Source organism: Gavia stellata, chromosome 3 (assembly GCF_030936135.1).
Source record: "Gavia stellata isolate bGavSte3 chromosome 3, bGavSte3.hap2, whole genome shotgun sequence".
In the NCBI taxonomy this organism is placed as follows: domain Eukaryota; kingdom Metazoa; phylum Chordata; class Aves; order Gaviiformes; family Gaviidae; genus Gavia; species Gavia stellata.
In genome coordinates, this window is record NC_082596.1 from 9904198 (window position 1) to 9925486 (window position 21289).

Here is a 21289-nt window from a genome sequence, read left to right on the forward strand (position 1 = left end):
CACACATCCTTCCAAAATGTATCTCCAGCTTCCTCAAGGTGCTGCCAGTGAACACAATAGTTATTTTTTTTCTATCCTCTGCTGAGGAAATGAGGCAGGATTTTACTGCATCCAGTCTGGTTTTTACTTCTTCAAGTTCATTTACAGGTCCGTTTGGTAGCAATATTTTTTGCAGTTTGAAGGGTCTTTTCCTCAATAAAACTATGCTCTTTTTCAGGTGAAAGCATGCTAGAAAGTAGACTGGGCTTGCCTTTCTTTACGCACCGCAAGGGGTTTAATATAATTGATTTAAATCTTCAGATACAGTCTACCAGGAAATACATGGGAATAGATTTTATTACTGTTTTTAGGTAGAAGGTAGTATGGGTGGAAAATTGGGAGCAGCCTTCTGTAGGGATGAGGGAGGCAGAGATATCGGATTTGATCCCCTGTGTTCTCCTGTCCAAGGAGCCAGACCCACAGCTGGTTTGTCCCGATGTATCTACCTCACACAGAAAACAAAACAAAATATTATGTCGCAAGAGAAGCAACCCCAAAAGAAGCAACACTGTTAAAACTCAGCATAAATATTACAGGATTAACAAATTCCTTTAGCAGGGAAGCAAATGTAGAGACTGACCTCGTTCTGATCAGAAGCTTGAAAGCAAAATAACTTCTGGGCAACACTGCTCTTAATGAACATGTAGCTAAACCAATAACCTCAAACCTATAACCTAAACCTAAATGACACTAAGGGGCCTCACACTTTTTCTAAAGTGTCATTTCATCTCTCCTTCCTTTCCTGTCCAAGTGGGACTTTCATAACTGCTGACATACCCAAATAGCCCTTAGCTGAATCACACTTGCTTTTCCTCAGTGCCATTCAAGTCCAGCAAGATGCCATGTACAATTAGCCACTGCCACATCCCTGGTTTCTGGAGGCTGGAAGACAACAAGAGAAGGATAGCTGTGGTTTATGTTTGTTTGGGCTTAAAGGCAGTGAAGCCGCCTGAAAGAGAGGTGGACCAGGGAAGGGGTGAGCAGGAGCGGGCTCTGGTGAGGAGGGTGCTGCACCAGGCAGAGGCGTCTATTAACAGGTGGAAAATTGCAGAAGCTTCCCAGGAGATGCGAGGAGGCAGATACGGGCTCTGAGGCAGAGCAGAATGCTTGGAGGAGAACCTGGGGCTGAGATATTAGCTGAGGATATACCTTCTCCAGTGGCCTTTGATTAAAACAAGATAAATATATTCCTATGACAAATCACCAATTTCCACTGGAAATTATGTCAATTAGGTGTCAGATTTACACTAATGCCTATGAAAACCTGCCTTTACAAAAATGTCAGAATAAGCAAACTTCTTCAGTTGATGACTCCTACTTACAGGCAGAATGCACTCACAAAACTTTCTCTATGCTGTAGGAAAAGCCTCTGGATGGCAGTTGAAGGGATGCTCCAAACCCAGGCTAATCCAGCTTCTCTTTGTTAGTGCCTTTCACATGATAATGTTATCTTTGACAACTTCCATATTAGCTCCCCTATGAACATAGCAATAAAGGTGCTTTGAAAATGGTCCATTTGTATAACTCAGACAACCTGTATAGAACCCAGTTATAGCTTCTTATGAGCAGAGCCTGTCTGTTAGCCCTTGCCCTCTCTCCTCTCTCCACACAAAACAGCAAGAGTATATTTGGGGAACAGAACTGTAACTGTCTGGGTCCTTGAGTGATTGTTTAGACAATCTCCATGTTTAGATATACTGACCTTGTCTGATCCATTTTTAGAGCCATCCAGTGAACGAGAGTCTGCAGCACACTTTGTCACTCAGTGTCACCATCCTCATAGAAGACACTCTGTAGCTGAAGTCATCTTTGCTACAAATTATTACTGATTTCCTCTTGTTCTTTTCACAGAGATCATGAAATACAAGTTTTTTGCATATTTGAAGACTGTTGTCATACTTTCCCCTAATCTCACTTTTTTCTGACTCTTTCATAGTTCATGCTTACCACATTGCTTGCTAGCCTGGTTTTTTTACCTTCTGCACTCTCTGATGTGTGGTGCCCAGAGCTGGTTACTGAATTCTAGCTCAGGCTCCCCTACTACTAATTACAGTGGAATAATGATGACTGATGTTTTACATGTGTTATACGTGGAAGATCAGTTTAAAGAAGATCGGTTTAAAACTGTTGCTCCTTGTCCTGCCACTACAGGCCTTTGTAAAAAGTCTCTCTCGATCTTGCTTATAAGCCACCTTTATATATTGAAAGGCCACAATAAGGTCACCCTGGCACCTTCTCTCCTCCAGGCTGAACAACCCCAGCTCTCTCAGACTGTCTTCATAGGAGAGGTGCTCCACCCCTCTGATCATCTTCATGGCCCTCCTCTGGACCTGCTCCCCACTGCAGGTGGGGTCTCACCAGAGCAGAGTAGACGGGGTCAATCACCTCCCTTGACATGCTGGCCACGATTCTTTTTATGCAGCCCAAGATACAGTTGGCTTTTTGGGCTGTGAGCGCACATTGCCAGCTCATGTCCAATTTTTCATCCACCAGTATCCCCAAGGCCTTCTCCACAGGGCTGCTGTCAACCCATTCATCCTCCAGTCTGTATTGATGTTGGGGATTGCCCCGACCCATGTGCAGGACCTTGCACTTGGCCTTATTGAACCTCATGAGGTTCACATGGTCCCACTTCTCAAGCCTGTCAAGGTGCCTCTGATGGCATCCCTTCCCTCAAATGAATCAACTGCACCACTCAGCTTGGTGGCCTGTAAGCTTGCTAAGGGTGCACTGAATCCCAATATCTATGTTATTGATTAAGATATTAAATAGTATTGGTCCCAATATGGACCCTTGAGGGACACCACTCATTACTGGGTGTTGTGGTTTAAGCCCAGTTGGCAACTAAGCACCACACAGCCGCTCGCTCACTCCGCCCCTGCCCCAGTGGGATGGGGGAGAGAGTCGGAAAAGTAAAATTGAGAAAGCTCGTGGGTTGAGATAAGAACAGTTTAATAAATGAAATGAAATAAAATATAATAACAATAATAAAAAAATTATAATGAAAAGGAAAATCACAATAACAAAAATAAAACCAAGAAAGACAATTGATGCAAATGAAAACAATTGCTCGCCACCCACTGATGCCCAGCATGTCCTCAAGCAGTGGTCCCCTGGCCAGCTTTCCCCCTAGTTTATATATTGAGCATGACATCATATGGTATGGAATATCCCTTTGGTCAGTTGGGGTCAGCTGTCCCGGCTGTGTCCCCTCCCAACTCCTTGTGCACCCCCAGCCCACTCGCTGGTGGGGTGGTGTGAGGAGCAGAAAAGTCCTTGACTCTGTGTAAGCACTGCTCAGCAGTAACGAAAACATCCCTGTGTTACCAGCACTGTTTCCAGCACAAATCCAAAACACAGCCCCATACTAGCTACTATGAAGAAGATTAACTCTACCCAGCCAAAACCAGCACACAGGGTGTTGCATATACTGTTATGTTGAATACACCTCATTTACTGAAATATTCCTTAACCTGTTCTTTCTTATTCTAACTTGGACTCTTATCCTTTTCTTAAAAAGAATAGATGTAATTCTCCAATTTCGCTTAACTAGTATTTGAAGACTGGACGTTAATTTAACTTTCTTGTTTTTTAGTTATTAGTTCTTCTTTCTAGCTAAGAAATAAATAGACTTACATTTCCCTTTGTCTTTTGTTGTTGTTTTTTTCACTCCGGATGTGTTTGTACAATCTATCCTGATCAACTTTCTTTATTCTGTGACAGCTGTATGTGGTTGTGCAGTTTAGCCTTTCTGACTGTAATTTTCATGATTACTTTGAGGAGGAGAAGGGCAAATCAGGCTGTTACTGAACAGATTATATCCATGTGGGTAGTGTTAGTCTCCTAAAAGAATTATCCTGTCCAGTCATCTTTTATGTACATGGCTATAATGAAAAGTTTTATCATTTGACTTTATCACCTCAGACATTATCTCATGTCTACAGTATTTTACCCCACCTTTAAGGACAGGACAATTTATCTGCTGTTGAAAATTTTGTCAGGGAGAATAAGTGAACAATTTTGGTGGCTTGATACCACAAATTTCAACTGTTACTGGCAGACACTGATTTATCATACTCAGTTGCCTTGATGAAATAGTATAGCCAAGATTTGTTTTAAGATGTTTGCATAATATATAGATGATAGCAATAATTCTGTACTGAGCTATGCTTTTAACAGCCATTATCAATTATTCCTTCTGACACCGGAAAGCCATAAAACATCAGCTGAAGACTGATGAGTTATGAAACACCCTGACTCATTAGATACATAAACACTGCAAAAATTTTGGAACAGATTACCTGACTTGCAATGATAATTAATAATATTTATCTAGCTCTTTTCATCCTGAAAGATTCAAAGGCATTTCTTAGACATTCAGTAGCCAACACAGAAAATGAGACATAAAAATCAGCTGTATTACCTCAGGAGTAAATGAGGGAATTGCAGGTTGCTCAAGGCAGAGTTACATTATAGCTGACAATCAGCAATTGTCACAGGAGCTATACACAAAAATTCACTATCCCAGCTCAGCTGCTAACCTTCTGCTTTACTCTAGGCGAGTTTTGCAACATATCTTCCCCAACATTCCTATTTACAAAATACCTAATGTTGAAAGCCGTGTAGAGACCCTGAAGGGCTGCTAGCACAATCAGAGCTTATGGCTCTCTTGCTGTCTATATGTAAACAGCATGTCTTCATCAGTATGGGTTACGACTATATCGTTAAGGCACAGCTTGTTGGATTTAATATTTCCTTAGCACTCCACAAACATGAACTCATTATCTTCATCTCTCGCAAACTGGGTGGCTGATTGTATGATCTCTCTTTCACAAGTGAAGAAACGAAGTTGGGAGGCAAAGCACACTAATTAAGCTACCATATGAGACAATGTAAGGTGGCATCAGCATCTTTACCAGTTGCCCTTGGGTTCCTAGATAATCAATGAAACATAGGGTGTGATTCATGTCATCCTAAAGAAGATACCTACGTTTGGTTAAATGACTCACCTTATGTTTCATTGATTCTTTAGACTTTTTTTCTATGAACTGTAATAGGAACACAAGAAACTTGCTCAGATGTTAGTGATTACATTGCTGGGTACCAAATTCAGTTAGGGAAGTTTTGGGAAGCTAGGAAATATGAACCCTGCCCTAAAAGCCACAAGGGAATTCAAATAACACATACTTTCAGATCCCCATTAAGCCCACCAAAACCAGGATGCCCCAACCCTTTTGTCAGAATCAAACTAACATCAGTAAAACCTGGATAAAATTGCCTTCCCCTTTGTCCCTTTCCTCTAAGAACGACCTGTAGTCACAAACCACAGAAATAATCTCTCTACCGTGACTGACACCTCTCTGCTTTGAGTACATGATGCATTTAATCCTCAGCTCATTCAGGACTACCCAGTGGCGAGATCACGGGGCAAATCCAGCAACCTGCTCTCTAAGGCTGCCAGATGGAAGCTGACTGCATGAATGGTGGAGAAGCATAACTAGGATAGGATATTTAGTTGTTTACTACAGATCCCGGATTTCAGGGGTGTGACTGCTTCTCTTCATTGACTGCACAGAGATTCAGTGTGTGACAGGCTGTATCCTGCATTACTTTCATAAACATCTAAGAGCTTAGGTGTCTTAGAAGTTCAAACAATGAAAGTGACTCTAATTATTGTTTGGTCGTATAGGTAATTCTGCTGTTTGGATAAAAGAAATGTATACCGTAACCACAGCTTTAGAGACTGTACAGGTGAGAGAACAATAAATAGGTGGACTGACTGCTCTTTGTTAGAAAGCAGTTGGGGAAAAAGCAGGAACAAAAACTCAGGAGAGAAACTGGTTTAGTTTCTTTTCACAGAATCATTAAGGTTGGAAAAGACCTGTAAGATCAAGTCCACCATCAACCCAACACCACCATGCCCACTAAACTATGTCCCAAAATGCCATGTCCACACATTCCTTGAACACCTCCAGTGAGGGTGACTCCACCACTTCCCTGGGCAGCTTATTCCAGTGTCTCACCACTCTCTCCATAAAGAAATTTTTCCTAATATCCAGCCTGAACCTCCCCTGGCGCAACGTGAGGCCATTTCCTCTTGTCCTATCACTCGTCACCTGGGAGAAAAGACCAACACCCACCTCTCTGCAACCCCCTTTCAGGTAGTTGTAGAGAGCGATGAGGTCTCCCCTCAGCCTCCTCTTCTCCAGGCTAAACAACCCCAGCTCCCTCAGCCGCTCCTCATCAGACTTGTGCTCCAGACCCCTCACCAGCTTCGTCGCCCTTCTCTGGACACGCTCCAGCACCTCAATGTCCTTCTTGTAGTGAGGGGCCCAAAACTGAACACAGGATTCGAGGTGCAGCCTCACCAGAGCCGAGTACAGGGGCACGATCACCTCCCTGCTCCTGCTGGCCACACCATTTCTGATACAGGCCAGGATGCCGTTGGCCTTCTTGGCCACCTGGGCACACTGCTGGCTCATATTCAGCCGGCTGTCGATCAACACCCCGAGGTCCTTTTCCACTGGGCATGGGACATATTTCCTCTTTACAAAGAAAAAGAGTTTATGTTTTTAAAAACTTTCCATTTCTTAGGTGCGTTTCAGATGTATTTTCGGGGACCATGTGAAATGTCCTCATGCTTTCAAGGTTTCCTTGGGAGCATATGGTTAATTAAAAAAACAAGCTCAACAAATGATGACACAAACAGAATACCAGTAGCTAGCACTTACCCCATCCATCAGACACATGCTGGAGCGTAAACATGGGGGTATATTAGTAGTTACTGATGCCATCTGGTCTTTTTCCTATTCTGATTGTATAACAGTTTCTGCATTTTAACACCGCCACGTTGGAGGGAATTGATAGTGAGAAATAACAGCCGTCGAAGCACAGGAAATTTAAACAGTTAATGATGTGGAAAATGCATGAGAGAAATGAGGTTGTAACTTTGGCATCCCAGCTCATAAACAAAAGGTAATAGCAACCACAGCAGTGACAAACAACACATCTGTCGATTTAAGCCCTGAAGTTTTTTCCACCTAGGAAAAGGAATTACCATCTAGAGATTGGAAACAGTATAAACCACCATGACCCAGAAGCATGTTTAAGAGGAAGGGAAATTTATCCAAGCTTTCGGCTCTTTCAAGATTTCTGCAGGAGCAGTGAAGGTGCACAGGCAATATTTGCTGAGGGCTGAGTAGTCAGAAGCTGTCTACAGCAAGTACATCTGCAAAATGGGCTGCCCGAAGTGTGCAAGACATAGAAGTTTTTACTGTGCATTGACAGGGCTTGTTTGTAAGATGCCATAGGTTGAACTTGTAAAAGCATGCACACTTTTTGTGCCCAATATACCTTCTTTCATGTATGACTCTAAGCATATTGTTAACACTAAACCTGGGGAAGAAATGTAGGATACAGCTATCTCTGCCTGAGGAATATTTTTTAAAGTTGAAAATAAGAATGTTCTATGGTATTTCAGGATGACAGTATTTTTTTCCCATTTAAAGAACAATATTAAACCAAAACCATAAAAATCCAAATAACTGATCAGCTACAGCAACCAACAGCGAGAGCCCTGCAGGAGGGTCTCTAGCTGGTGGCTAAGTGCAAGAACCTGTGATATGAAAATCTGCACTTAGACTTAATATCTTACCCTCCAGGCTGTCTTAGGCTCTCTTCTTACAGCTGTCTCATCTTTCATAAGTAGCGGAATATTAATTGAATTAGGGATTTTGTCTTATTTTCCTGTGTCTTAAGGCAGTGTCAGACTGTGGGACACCAGCTAGCTTCTGTTGCGTACTCTGGTTTTGACTAGAATTTCCATCTTGGATATGAAGAATCTCTTCTGGCCAAAGTTGCAGCAAAAGTCTTGTAGTCATATGAAAAGTTGCAACAAATGGTAATTTTCCAATGAAAATATTTTGCCAGAACATTTCCAAACAGGCCTGTGTGGTACCCTGCTTGGATGTGTAACACTTCCACACTGATGTGAACAGGACAGAACTTGGGAACCCTGCAGCATCTCTGCCAGATTTCCCGAGTGATCTTGCATGAGTCACTTAATCTTTTGTGCTTTGCTTTTATCCCCTCTCTCATCTAGGATTTCTGTGGTCCTTTCTCAGTTGTAAGGCGAACAGCAGAGTAATTTTGGGAAGGTGGTGGGTGATGATATTTACTATAGTTAAAGAGTGTGAAAGAAAAGCTTTTCCTCTTTTTAACTGCTCTGTAAACTTTGTTTGCTCTGAAAGTTTTGATACGTCCTTTGCTCTTCATCAGCTTATCACAAGTTAGCTGTGTCATGTCCAAAGAATTTATCTTTTCATTATTTTCTCATTCTTTCAACACACATGTCTTCCTAAATGATACAGCAGCAGAAGGAAAAAAAATAAACACCTGCTGTTCCTGTCTATGTTCTGCAGCTAGAGAAAGTGAGTCACTAGTTCAGTGGCAGTTTCCAGCCCACTTACAAAATCTGTGAGCACTAACCTAACATTTACCATCCTATTGTGTCCAGCCACAGAGAGCCCTCTAGTAAGATAAGTAACACAGATTTCATTAAAGGAAACAACTTAGGCTCATTTCTGCTCTAAGTAAAGGTGGGAGTGTTTACAGACCACGTTATCACTTATTTTTGATTCATATAACCCTAAAAGTGTTTCAACGCAGACGTCTAAATAGGGAATTCGACCCAAATGATGATAAACTTGCTTTTCTCAGTTATTTTACATGGAGCCTGTGAAAACATGTCACGGGCTATAGTCTCTTCCGTCCCTTATCCCAAGGGCTTGGGGACCACACAACCATATTTACTGTTGCCAAAAAGCATTAGTAAGGAAGAGAGCCTTTTCCTTGTGAATACAAAAGGCTGTGGACATGGGGGGGTTCCTGCACACTTACCACGTCCTCACTGGTTAAGCTGGAATGGTTCCGAGTGCAGCTGTGTACCCCTGGGATTCCCCGGTGCCCACTGATGTCACCCCTGTGTAGGGGTTATCAGGCAGATCAGTGTAACTAAATGTTTAATACCAGTCTCTTTATGAGCAAAAGCACTCTGGGATGAATATCCTGAAGCCTTCTACATCCCCAGTGGCTAAAGTGTCATTGTTTGTCAGTGTCTTTGGTCTTGCTCACAGTTGACCAATCTCTGTATCAGATTTTTCTCTTTCAGCATATTTTCTTGTTTTTTGTGAAGAAAGGCCAAGCGTTACCTGAACGTAAAACTTGACCTGGTGCTAAAAAGCTGGAACAAAGCCCACTAAAGCCAGTGAAACCTTGCAGCAGTTTGCTTCAAGCCTTGAGTAGAAATTGGCCCAGGGAGATGGGCAAAGCTGGGAAGCTACATTTATTCAGAGCACCAAGTGAAGGAGGAGAAGCAAACACACTAATTTCCACTTAATCATTTCACAGTATGTCATTACATTGTGAAATCCAACACAGCAACGTGTCAGCACCAAAGCAACAAACTGCCACCGCCTTTCCCGAATTTTAAGAAGGGCGCAGCACACCTGTTTGCCGAGAAGAAAAGCTGTAATTATTGCTGAGTGACTGTTTCTGTAGCTGAGTGGCTGAGGCAGACCCCAGCGCTTGCTCGCCACAGTCAGTAAACGTCTGCATCATTCACAAACTGCAGATTTGTTCACATTTAACGTTCTTTTCGTATCACTCCTTTGAGAGTCTGACTGTAACAGCAAAAGTACTTTTCAGTTTTAAAACATGTCTCCCCCCAGTGCTTCAGAGTCCTCCACAGACACAAATTAATTCAGCTTCACAGAGGTACTGGTTTAAGACCTTATTCCACCTGTTAAATGGAGGGGAAAATGTTGTCTGTTAAATAAAAAAAAATTAACAAGTTTGGGACCCTGGAGACTCAGGGACATAGGACAATGTGATACCTCAAATAGTAAAAATTGCAGGAGCCATCTGTAACACAAAACACAGATTGAGTTCCCTGCCTGCCCATGCCTATGTCTGCTGGGAATCACTCAGCTGCTCCTCACACAGATGGGATTCTTGCTTACATTAAAATCAGGTGGGAAGAAGACTATAAGAATCCTTTTTCAACTACTTCATTTGTTTCTTACTTATCTCTGCTTGTTTTCTGTCAGTATCAGCACTATAGAGCCTGTTCAGCTATGGGATGATTAGGGGAATTTGATCCTTCTTTTATTTGGCCAAATGACAGAATCACAGAATCACTAAGGTTGGAAAAGACCTGTAAGAGCATCAAGTCCAACCATCAACCAACAAACACCACCAGGCCCATTAAACCATGTCCCAAAATGCCATGTCCACACATTCCTTGAACACCTCCAGCGATGGTGACTCCACCACCTCCCTGGGCAGCTTATTCCAGTGTTTCACCACTCTCTCAGTAAAGAAATTTTTCCTAATATCCAGCCTAAACCTCCCCTGGCACAAGTTGAGGCCATTTCCTCTTGTCTTCCATCTTCAGAGATTTCACTGGAGTCCCTATTCCCACTGAATGAAATGTCTCAGGTAAACAGGCACCATGGTTTTTTAGAAGCATGGTCGGGAGAAAATTCATTAAGGATTTCTGGATCTGTCCTACAGCTGCACAATTTTCAGCCAGGCTCTAGCTGTGGTATACTGCCGCTGATCATCAGCTGAGATGTGACTTACTAACTCGGTGCGCACATATTCTACAGCAGTAGGTCAGAAGTTTTGTTTTAAATCACCACTGCAAGGGATTGAGGCAAAGTCATATCATAGAATCATAGAATAGCCCAGGTTGGAAGGGACCTTGAAAGATCATCTGGTCCAACCTTTCATGGGAAAGGGAGCCTAGATGAGATTGTCTAGCATCCTGTATAGTCACACCTTGAAAACCTCCAGTGATGGGGATTCTACCACGTCCCTGAGGAGGCTGCTCCAGTGATTGATTGTTCTCACTGTAAAACATTTGTTTCTTATGTCAAGATGAAACCTCTCTCAGTGCAACCTGTACCCATTGCCCCTTTTCCTCTCCATGTGGCTCCTTCTGAAGAGACAGCCTCCATCATCTTTGTAGCTGCCCTTTTAAGTACTGTAATACTATGATGAGGTCCTCCCTGAGCCTTCTCTTCACCAGAGTGAAAAGATCTAATTCCTTCAGTCTTTCCTCACAGGGCAGGTTCTCCAGTTCTTTGATCATCTTCATGGTGCACCTGTGGATCCTCTCCAGTCTGTCCACATCTTTTTGGAATTGTGGGAACAAGAACTGGACACAGAACTCCAGGTGCAGCCTGACAAGCTCTGAGTAGAGTGGAATGATCACGTCTCCACCTCTGTCAGTAATGCCCCTGTGGATGCAGCCCAGAATCTAGTTTACCTTCCTTGCTGCAGCAGTGCACTGCTGACTCCTGTTCAGTTTGTTGTCCACCAGGACCCCAGGGTCCCTTTCAGCAAGGCTGCTCCCCAGGCACACAGAGCCTAGCCTGTACTGGGCTCTTTGGTTACGTCATCCCAGGTGCAGGGCTTTGTTAAACTTCATACTGTTTTTGCTAACCCCCTCTTCCAGCCTGTCCAGGTCTCTCTGTAAGATGGATCTCCCTTCTGACATGCCCACCTCACCACTCACTTTGGTGTCATTAGCAAACTTGGTGAGGGTGCTTTCAATCCTGTCCTCCAGATCATTTGTGAAGATATTGAACAGCGTGGGGCCCACTATTGATCCCTGGGGGACCCCACTTGTGACAGTCTGCCAGCCTGAGTAAAAACCATTGATCATCACCCTCTGAGCGCAGGCTGTTAAGCAGTTTCCTACTCATCTCACAGACCACCCATCCAGACTGTAGCTTGCCAGTTTGTCTAGGAGGAGGCTGTGGAAGACAGTGTCAAATGCTTTGCTGAAGTCCAGGTAGACAATAGCCACTGCTCTCTCCATGTCAACAGAAGATACAGTTTTGTTGTAGAAGATGATCAGTTTAGTCTGGCATGATTTGCCTTTGGTAAATCTGTGATGGCTAATCATGCTGTATTGAAGTGGACTAGAAGCATGAAGGCAGCCATGGTGGAATTCATCTCGCATGACTTTAAGTGTTGTTGAAGTCAGAAAAAAAATGTTCATATCACTGAAGATTTTTCCTCCATGTGAGCTCATGTGGACAGTTATTTTCATCCTTCTTTAGGTGGATGGCCGTAAAAGGTATATTCTCACCTTTCCAGGGATAACTGAACTAGTGATGGGTAAGTGGAAGATAGTGTGGGAATGGTATCTTTCTATTAGATGAGAATTGTAAGAATATGGTTTCTTCAATAATTTATTGGATGAAGTTTTCAAGCAAAAAATCTAAGTGTCATTTAGAAAATAATAAAATAATATCCTTTGGTTTAGAGTGCTAAAGGTCATGAATTCCGTCAGTGGACGGAATAGTCTCTCTTTACTCAAACAGTGTAAAGGAAACACCTCGTATTCTTCAATCTACTCATATCTGTCACTTTTAAATAAGGATGAATAAAAGGTGACACATTTTATCATAGCCTGAATAAACGCAGACAGCTGGAGAAATCCAGGCAGAGAATGACTTGTGATTATCTCAATGTGACCAGTCAAAAAATAGGAACACAGATTTATTATATTTCTCTTGGATACTCACAAGAATATGGAAATCCTAGTGCTCCCACCAAACTTTTTTATCTTCTTTTATCTACAACTAAATGTTGACCATTTTTCTCAAATCCCAAAGCATGTCAACACAACAGCTAAACTAGAGCACAACTTCCAGAATCCTGGTCTAATTGCTCAGCTATGAATGCAAAAAGTCGCTGAATAATTTATTAGTATAACAAAATCCTCTTAATGGAACTGGGATATTTTTTAATTCTTTGATAATATAAACAACCTTTTCCTTTTCCCTTCCCTAGAACATCGCTAGTCATTGGGCTCTTCCTGATCAAAATATGTCAATCCATATTAGTTTAAAAAATTGCAGATGACTTCCAAGAAGCACAGGAGGAAGGGTGGTTTTAAAAGAATATCAACAAATGTTTCTCAAGTGTTGTACTGTTATATTGGCCTGTCTAGGATGGAGTGTAACACATACTGTTCATATCAGCACTTTTTCCTTTAGAGGATGCTATGGTTTAAGCACTAACTACCAGTCAAGTGAGATAGAAGGGTATTTAGTCAATAAAAAGTTGGCATGTATGCTTATTTCACTATGCAACAAGGATAGAATAAATCAGTGAAAGCTGTAAAGGCAAGATGTTAAGAAGTCAAAAAATACAAGGAGTACATAATGGGGGGGAATTAATTCCTGACTTGAATGTTGTCAATGGCTCAGTCATGAAGTGGAGGTATTGTGCTTTATAGGAGATGTTTGTTGATGTTTTCTTATACTGTATTGTGCATGAAATAAAATCAGTATTGTTTTTCTGTTTGCACAATTGGAACAATAACCATTAAAAGAAATGTACTCTTGAGAGAGTTTAAAGTGGGAATGCCCTCATGAATTAGATCCCTCTCACCAAGCCTTTCATTCCCAGGATTCAGTATTGGTCTCACAGAATCACAGAACCATTAAGGTTGGAAAAGACCTGTAAGATTATCAAGTCCAACCATCAACTAGTCACTCGTCACTCGTCACTTGGGAGAAGAGGCCAACACCCACCTCTCTGCAACCTCCTCTCAGGTAATTGTAGAGAGCGATGAGGTCTCCCCTCAGCCTCCTCTTCTCCAGACTGAACAACCCCAGCTCCCTCAGCCACTCCTCATAAGACTTGTGCTCCAGACCCCTCACCAGCTTCGTCGCCCTTCTCTGGACACGCTCCAGCACCTCAATGTCCTTCTTGTAGTGAGGGGCCCAAAACTGAACACAGCCTCCATGTGAAGGCTAGTAATGTACTCCATCCAAAAGAAACACAGGAAACTTGAACAGCTGAAATGTAATACTATATAGCTAAAGCTACTATTCCTCTATCAGTATCTCCATGCAAAACTGATGTCCCTCATTCTGCTCATCTCAGCAGCCACCATCCAGACCTCTCTCCCTGACTAATGAATTTTGCTTGGGCTCTTAGTCAAAGCATATTCATATTTCAAGAATTAAAAAAAGCACAGAACCAGGTTTTTAGTGGTATGGGGCTAGCTCATCCCAAAGGGACCTTCAGAAGATATCATGTGTTAGAAGACACGATTCACTGCCCAAGTATCTGGTGCAAAGAAGATCCATACTTCTCTGGGGTTTTTCAGGGCCACTGGTTTGCTTTGCAAGAAGGAGCAAAGAAGCAGATAAAATAATGAATTTCTTTTCTCTCCATCTTACAGGGTATACCGTGTCCTTGCATATGGTTGCACAGAGTTGTCCTTATATTCTTAAATATACATGACAACTGCCTATTTTACTTGGATTTTCCTGAAAATGTGTATAGGAAATCTACTCCCCTCTTACTCAGGAGTCATGCAAGGGCACCTGAAACAAACGTAAGGTTATCAGCTGGACAATTACAAAATAGTTAAAGAAAAATGAGTCAATACTGCCATAAATGCATTTGAAAATACAGTTCTGCTTTGTAGTTTAGCTAGTATCAACTTGTTTATTTTTCCCCACAAGACATATATCCTACTGTATATACTTATAAAACCCTTCCCTTAACTACTATAGGTTTTCTGACAGGTTTATCTGGGGTTGAATCTTACTGTTGGAGAACATTTACCACAGAAAGATAAAGCTACATTATGCTGACACAAGTACTCCCTCCTGGACTCTTCCATCTGCTCAGGTTTCAGGGAGCAGATGCCAGGATGAATTTCAGACCTGGGAAGCACAGCTGAGTGAAAGAATGGCTTGTGGCAGCAGCAGCTTCCAAATTAAGAAGAAACTTCTTTAAAAAAGAAGAGAAAAAAAAATCCTTAAACCCAGATTCAGTAAAGTGCACTGGAAACAGAATGATGGGCAGATAATTGATCTCTAAAAAGCCTCTTGCAAAGGCGAAGGAAGAGGACATGACCAGACGGGGGGAATGACATCTCTCCTGATAACAGCTTGTGGTTACTTTGGAGAAATTAATATATTGAAAGGAAACATTTTAAAAAGGAAAAAATACTCAAAGCAGAACTGAATTTTAAAAATTAAGTATTTCTTTTTAGTTAGAAAATCATTGCAAGGTTAAAAAGCTGAGACACAGTTAAGGGCTGGAAATATTTTGATAACAGTCCTCACAGGCTTAAAATAGCAGGTTGTTTCTTCCACTAATAAGCCAGCTCTGTGTATCACATATGAGATCTTCAGGCAATGAAGCTTCCAGGGTGGAAATACTTTAAAGCTAACCACTTTTTGAAATAGCATCCTGCTCTTCCACCAAATTTTTAAGCAGATTCCTTTAAGAGTAATAAATCATCTATTTTTAGCCTGCACTATGAGTCCCAGAGGATCTTGCCTCACAACCTATAGCAGTAGAGTTTGTCTGAAAACTCATGGAAGTCAATGGATTATTTCCTCACACTTCAGATCAAGTTCTCTGGAAGTTTGGGGTTTTTTTCCCCAAGTCTTGAAATAATAATGAAATTATGCAGTAATATTATAATAACAACTTCTCTGGATTTAAATTTATAATCAGCAAACGTAATTAGGTACTTCTCTAAGTCAGTTGTTATTTACTTAACATAGCATAATTACTCAATTACATTAAAATAAGAGCTTTTTGAATAACTTCATTCAAATATGTTTTATTCTTTTTACTTTCATTAATGAGTTCACGGGTGATTTTTTTCCTTAAGCATTTCTACCAGCCAGCATTAGTAGTGTACTAAATGTGTTAAATGGGAAGTATGGGAAATACAGATTATAACATAGAAAATATAAATCATCTCAGGGAAAGCACTTAAGACTGAAGCATTAAAAAGTCATGCATCCTTGATTCTCTGGTTATAACAAATATTTCACTGTCATCATGGAATACATTAATTCTACAGCGTTAAGAGAACTTCCACATGTGACATCATGGACCATTGACTATCTAACGTGAATGTCGGAGTGTTTTATTGCTCGAACATTGTGGACTTGATCCATAGCTCACTCAAACTTGTTGAAACACGAATTGACTTCCGTGAACTCAATATTTTCACAATTATTTTTTTTTCCTCCTCTAATAAGGCTCCAGGTCAGCAGAAGCCAGTGAAATGTTCATCTGTCAGGAAGCACAAATTTCCCAATGGGCAGAAGTGATATTGCTGTCACTGGATTGAAGAGGGAAAAATATAGTAGGGAAGAGGACAGAGCAGTTGTAGGACATCTATAGGCTCCAAGAGACTGAAATCAGATCTCTGCTCTGCCTCAGTCTTACTGTGTAACCTTAAGCAAATAATTTATTGTCATATAAACAGATCACTTGTAACTTCTTTTAAACTTCTAATGTCATGAAACCAAGGCAGGAAAACCTTATCAAACCTGCTTAGGTGCCAGGATGCCAAAAATGTCCAAGGTTAGTCCCATCTGGAGTTGGTAGCTAAAGTCTCTATTTTCAAGAACAGAAAATAGAGCATTTTCTAAATCACAATCTCTAGATAAAATGGTATCTCATTCTCTTTTGAATGGGCACAGTGAAAAGAATTACACAGTAACACTGTGAGGGGAGTATTTGGGAGCCTCTCATTACACTTGGTGGAGATATAGTGAGTACCATTGCTGAAGTCAAAGATGCGATTCCTTTGACCAGCTGCATGCACCTGCTTTAAGATGAAAGGTCTACCCTGTAATGACTCTGAATGGAAGTTTGAAGTGATTTGGTCAGGTGTAGATGCCTGCACTGGAAATGTACGTGTTTAACCAGAAGAACTCAATTTTTAAGATGTCCTAATGTTATGTTGCAAGAGGTACTTGGAAGGAGTCCTTTGCTGTGCTTATCTGGGCCCCTGTTTCACTGAAAATAGGAGTGTCAGATGTTCAGGAGTGCCAGCTTTTGTTACCCATAACTCTCACAGACTGCACTTCATTCATTTAAGAGCAGGTGGTGGTTATACTGTACCTGTTTTGCTTGCCTTCATAATGCTCAACAGAAAAGAAGAGAAAACAAGGATTGAACATATTAAGCACTACAGCTCAGGCAGGACAAATAGAAAGCATTTCCAAGTAGACTGCCATGTAGGGCCCACGCCTGTGATGAGCGAGAAGCAACAAGAAGACAAGCTGGAGCTCAGAGTTATACTCTGTAGCGGCACTCAGCTGTGAAACACAAATAAACATTACCTGGTTTGACCCAAAGACAATTCCTGTAACTTCATGCACATGCATACATCCATGCTGGTCAAGTTGAGAGGGTCAACTAGTCTCAGTTTTCTGTTTGTGTAAATCCAAATTTCAGAAGCATATTACTGACGATGGCTGAGTGAGGAACATTCGCCTCAGTATTTCTGCAGTGCGCGGTACTAACCTCACATCATTCATTAGTGTTATCTTCTCAAGGAGTCCTTGTGAAGAGAACCAGGAAGATTTTGGGTGAAGTCTTATGGTCAGTGTTATCTAGGATGGAGGAGTGTTTTCAGAAGTACAACAGAATGAATTAATAAACTTCTCTTGAGTTCAAAGAGCTTAAAATCAGAACTTTTGTGAGTGGGTGAACCTCAGGAGTGGGCATTGTTGGACTTTTTATTGACCACTCAGGAGAGTTTTGCTCATGACATTCAGCATGTAGGGAGACACTGTAGTAGCTCATGTATGCTGGTGTCTGAGGCACAAGGCTGAGGCTAGAAGATGTTAGCTCTGCCGCTGGACCATGATGTTGGCCATGAAACTTGAAGTCTCTGACCCCCTAGTCCATAGCCTATTTAGACAACAATTCCTCAGTCAGGGGCCTTGTCCCTTGGATACAGGGCAGCATGAACAGATAAAATCCAGTGCTGTAAGACAATAATCAGCAAAAATGGATTTTTTAAACTGACTTCCGTACCCAGGTTATATTTTGTATGTAGTTCACATATGTAAAATGGTATAAGTATTGGCAAAATGATGTACACTATACTTCAGATGAAATAACACAGCAAACAGATCAGGCCTGTAAGACGTTTAAAGGGAGGCCACAATTATTAGATGTGCTGTAGAAATTTGTTTCAGGATATTAAGCAATAAAGGAGAATGTTTTCTTATATGGCATGCATGTAGGTCATCTTTTCTCCTTCATTTGCCCCTTCCAGTAGTCAGCAGCCACAGAGTTGTCCATTATAGTCTTACTTTTAAAATGTCATCCATCATTTCCTCTGGACCTGCAAGGAGAAGATTTCTCCTCCAGAAGCCTAGCTGAACTACAGCAGGGCAGCAGCATTCTTTAACTCATTGACAATATAATCATAGTAAGCCCTGTCAAGGTTTATTTATTGCTGATTATTATTCTGTCTTCCCCGCTACTTTCACCTCACATGCCGTTCACTCCTGGTTGCCATGGAGATGCTACACAGCATTAGTCTAACTTTAGATTAGCCTTGTAACCTTGCATACTTTAAAATTTCTTTATGTTTCTTAGCAACTTGGCTCAATATCTAGTTCTTTCAGCTATTCTCCTAGACTCTGGAAGAATGAGTTTACCATCCCTGAGCACAGGCAATGCCTGTGAGCTTGTGAGAAGGGAGAGAATGATGCCTTGCCTATATGTGGGCAATCCCTACCCTTTCTCACAGATCTGCTGATGTTCACTGAAGTCACCTGAGCATGAAGGGAGTTCTTGCATGAATAAGTCTTTCCATGTTGAAGTCCTACGAGGATTTGCATTGCAACAGACTTTCTTTGCAACAGGAACAAAAGTAGAAGCTGGGGAAAAGATGAATAAATAAAATGTTAAGAATGTTGCAAAGGAAAGCTTGAAAAAACGGAGGCTTGACAAAAAGATGACACGGCTATCCATACCTATACCAAAGTAGAATTGTAGGACTGAACTTCAAAGAAGTTTTCAGCTATTAATTGTCTAACCAAGAAACCTGCAAAAGTTGTTAGACAGTTTAGGACAAAGACTGTAAACTATCCTTGGTATAACTCCATAGTAGTCAACAGAAGAATCAATGGTAAAGATTCAATGTCACAGTAGAAGTTCCCCGTGCGAAGGGAGGAAAAGAGGGAAGATCTCTAGGCTGTAGCATTCATTCATTCATCTCTAGCTGATAAAAACCCCAGCACTCCTGACTGTTACAAATTTTTAATGAACAGAACTGTGTCAGGAAAAGACCCCCAGACAAGATGTACCTATACAAGTGACCCTGGAGACCAACATACTCCATCTGTTTTCTAACTACCCATTTATAGGAGATGGCAATAAGGCTATGTTCACTTACGTAAGACTCTTTAGGGCCATGTGAAACCTCAGCTGTTTACAAAAATAATTGCCAGTCATATCACAGGACACTGGACATTTTAAGTGGAAATCACAACAAGGAAGTTTTACCTACTTTAACTTTTTACATTGTACAGACCTTCCTAAGGCTGACTCAATGTAGCATAAGCAGCTCTGGGAAATGTCAGAGTTTCTAAAACAATTCAGACAAAGTATTCCTAAAGGGAACCAAGTGGGAATAAGCTTCGTGCATTCACATCTAGTGCATGCCTTATCTGTCATGACTCATTTAGCTTGCTATTAGTCCTGTACTTTTCCTCTCCTCTCTAACCTGCACTCTGTTTTGTAATGTGAAGAAAGGCAACTAAATGCTGACAGAGCAACTGCCCTGTTTGCCATTCCAGACTTCTGCCTGATAGAGGCTGCCATGATGGAGGATGCCTCAGGGAACTGAAGCGGGTAGCAGTTCTGCTGCTCTCCTTCTCCTTGTTTGAGAAATAGTTGGGACAGCTTCTTTCATACCACTCCTGTAGTGAACCCCCTGTGTACCTATCCAGATTTCACATACATCGCAAACTGGCCTGGAATCAGGCCAGTTTTAGCTTCTCCTCATAGACTCTCATATAGCATTAGACGGAAACGAACTCTAATTAAATGGAGAATGAAAAACTTCCAACCATACTCCTCACCCTTTTTGGGGTAATTAATTTCATATAACTCCAACTTCTGTCCCTCCTCTTGGGACTACAGCAAGATGCTTATATCTACCTATCCCTTCTCCCCAGCCAAAACGTCAAGCCCAAGTATTCTGACAATCAATGGAATTGGTAAATGTCTTCAGAAATGGTGAAATTCAGAGCCACGTTTTCTCTGACTAGGAGAAATTCCAGAAAAAGCAAATTCTGACCAGAGCAGCTGTCCAGAACTCAGATGAGTCACACCACATACGGGATTGCTCTGTATTTTTCGGAGGAAAACATGTCCTTTTGTCAGAATCTGAAGTGGCTAAAGAAAACTGCTAAACTGTTCTCAGTTATTAGACTGCATGGCCTGGGATAGCAAATGCAAATCAAGGGGATTCTAAGAAATGGGTTGAATTTATTAACAGTTTAGGATGACATTAGGTTTCAGTGCACTGTACCTAATGTGAAGAGAGTTAGCTAATTTCTAAAATTATCACTACTCTTTACACCCTCACTGAAAGACTCCTAATGAAACCAGTGGGAGTTTTAGTTGAATGTCTAGATTAATGAAAAGAAGAGAATGAAATATGAAAAACGTAGAAGAGGAGAAAATTGCTGATTAAATATACAGACTTCCTGTACCTCATTCTTACTGAGTTCTAAATTTCTCTGTTATCAGTAAAGAACACACCTTTGTCTGTCAGTCATATTACATACTATGTAAAAAAGCTTAGCTTTGTTCAATAATACCAGTCAAGCAAAATTCTTATTCTTAAAAGAGATGTTCCAGAAAGGTGTGCAACCGAAGTCATAAAAAAAAATCTTATTTAATATCATTTAATATCATTTCCGTAGATGAGCTTGCTAATGCAACCTCCTCTTGTAAACAAGATTGAATTTACTGTTTTGGTTTAGTAATTACACCACATTCATCTGAATATTGAGCAATATATCCATACAGAAAGACAGATAGAGGACCAAGATTATTCTTACTCTCATTTCACCGATTTCCATAGAATGAAGCTCAGAGCAAATTTACCTTCAAGTTATGTTACTGGAATGCAGGCAAAAAAAGACAAGATGAAGGATGTATTAACCAAGAAGGAACTGTGTTTATATAATTAACTGAGAATCATTCTGAGATATGTGTGAGAGAATTATAACTACACCTCAGAATAGCAAAATTTCATTTGTTTTTCTTATAAATCAAAGCTCAGAGGAATGATTATCAATAGGTTGACTCAAGTGCAATACTGTTCAGTCAGGCTTGAAACAAATTTGAATGCTACTGGACAAGTCTTTGAGCTTAT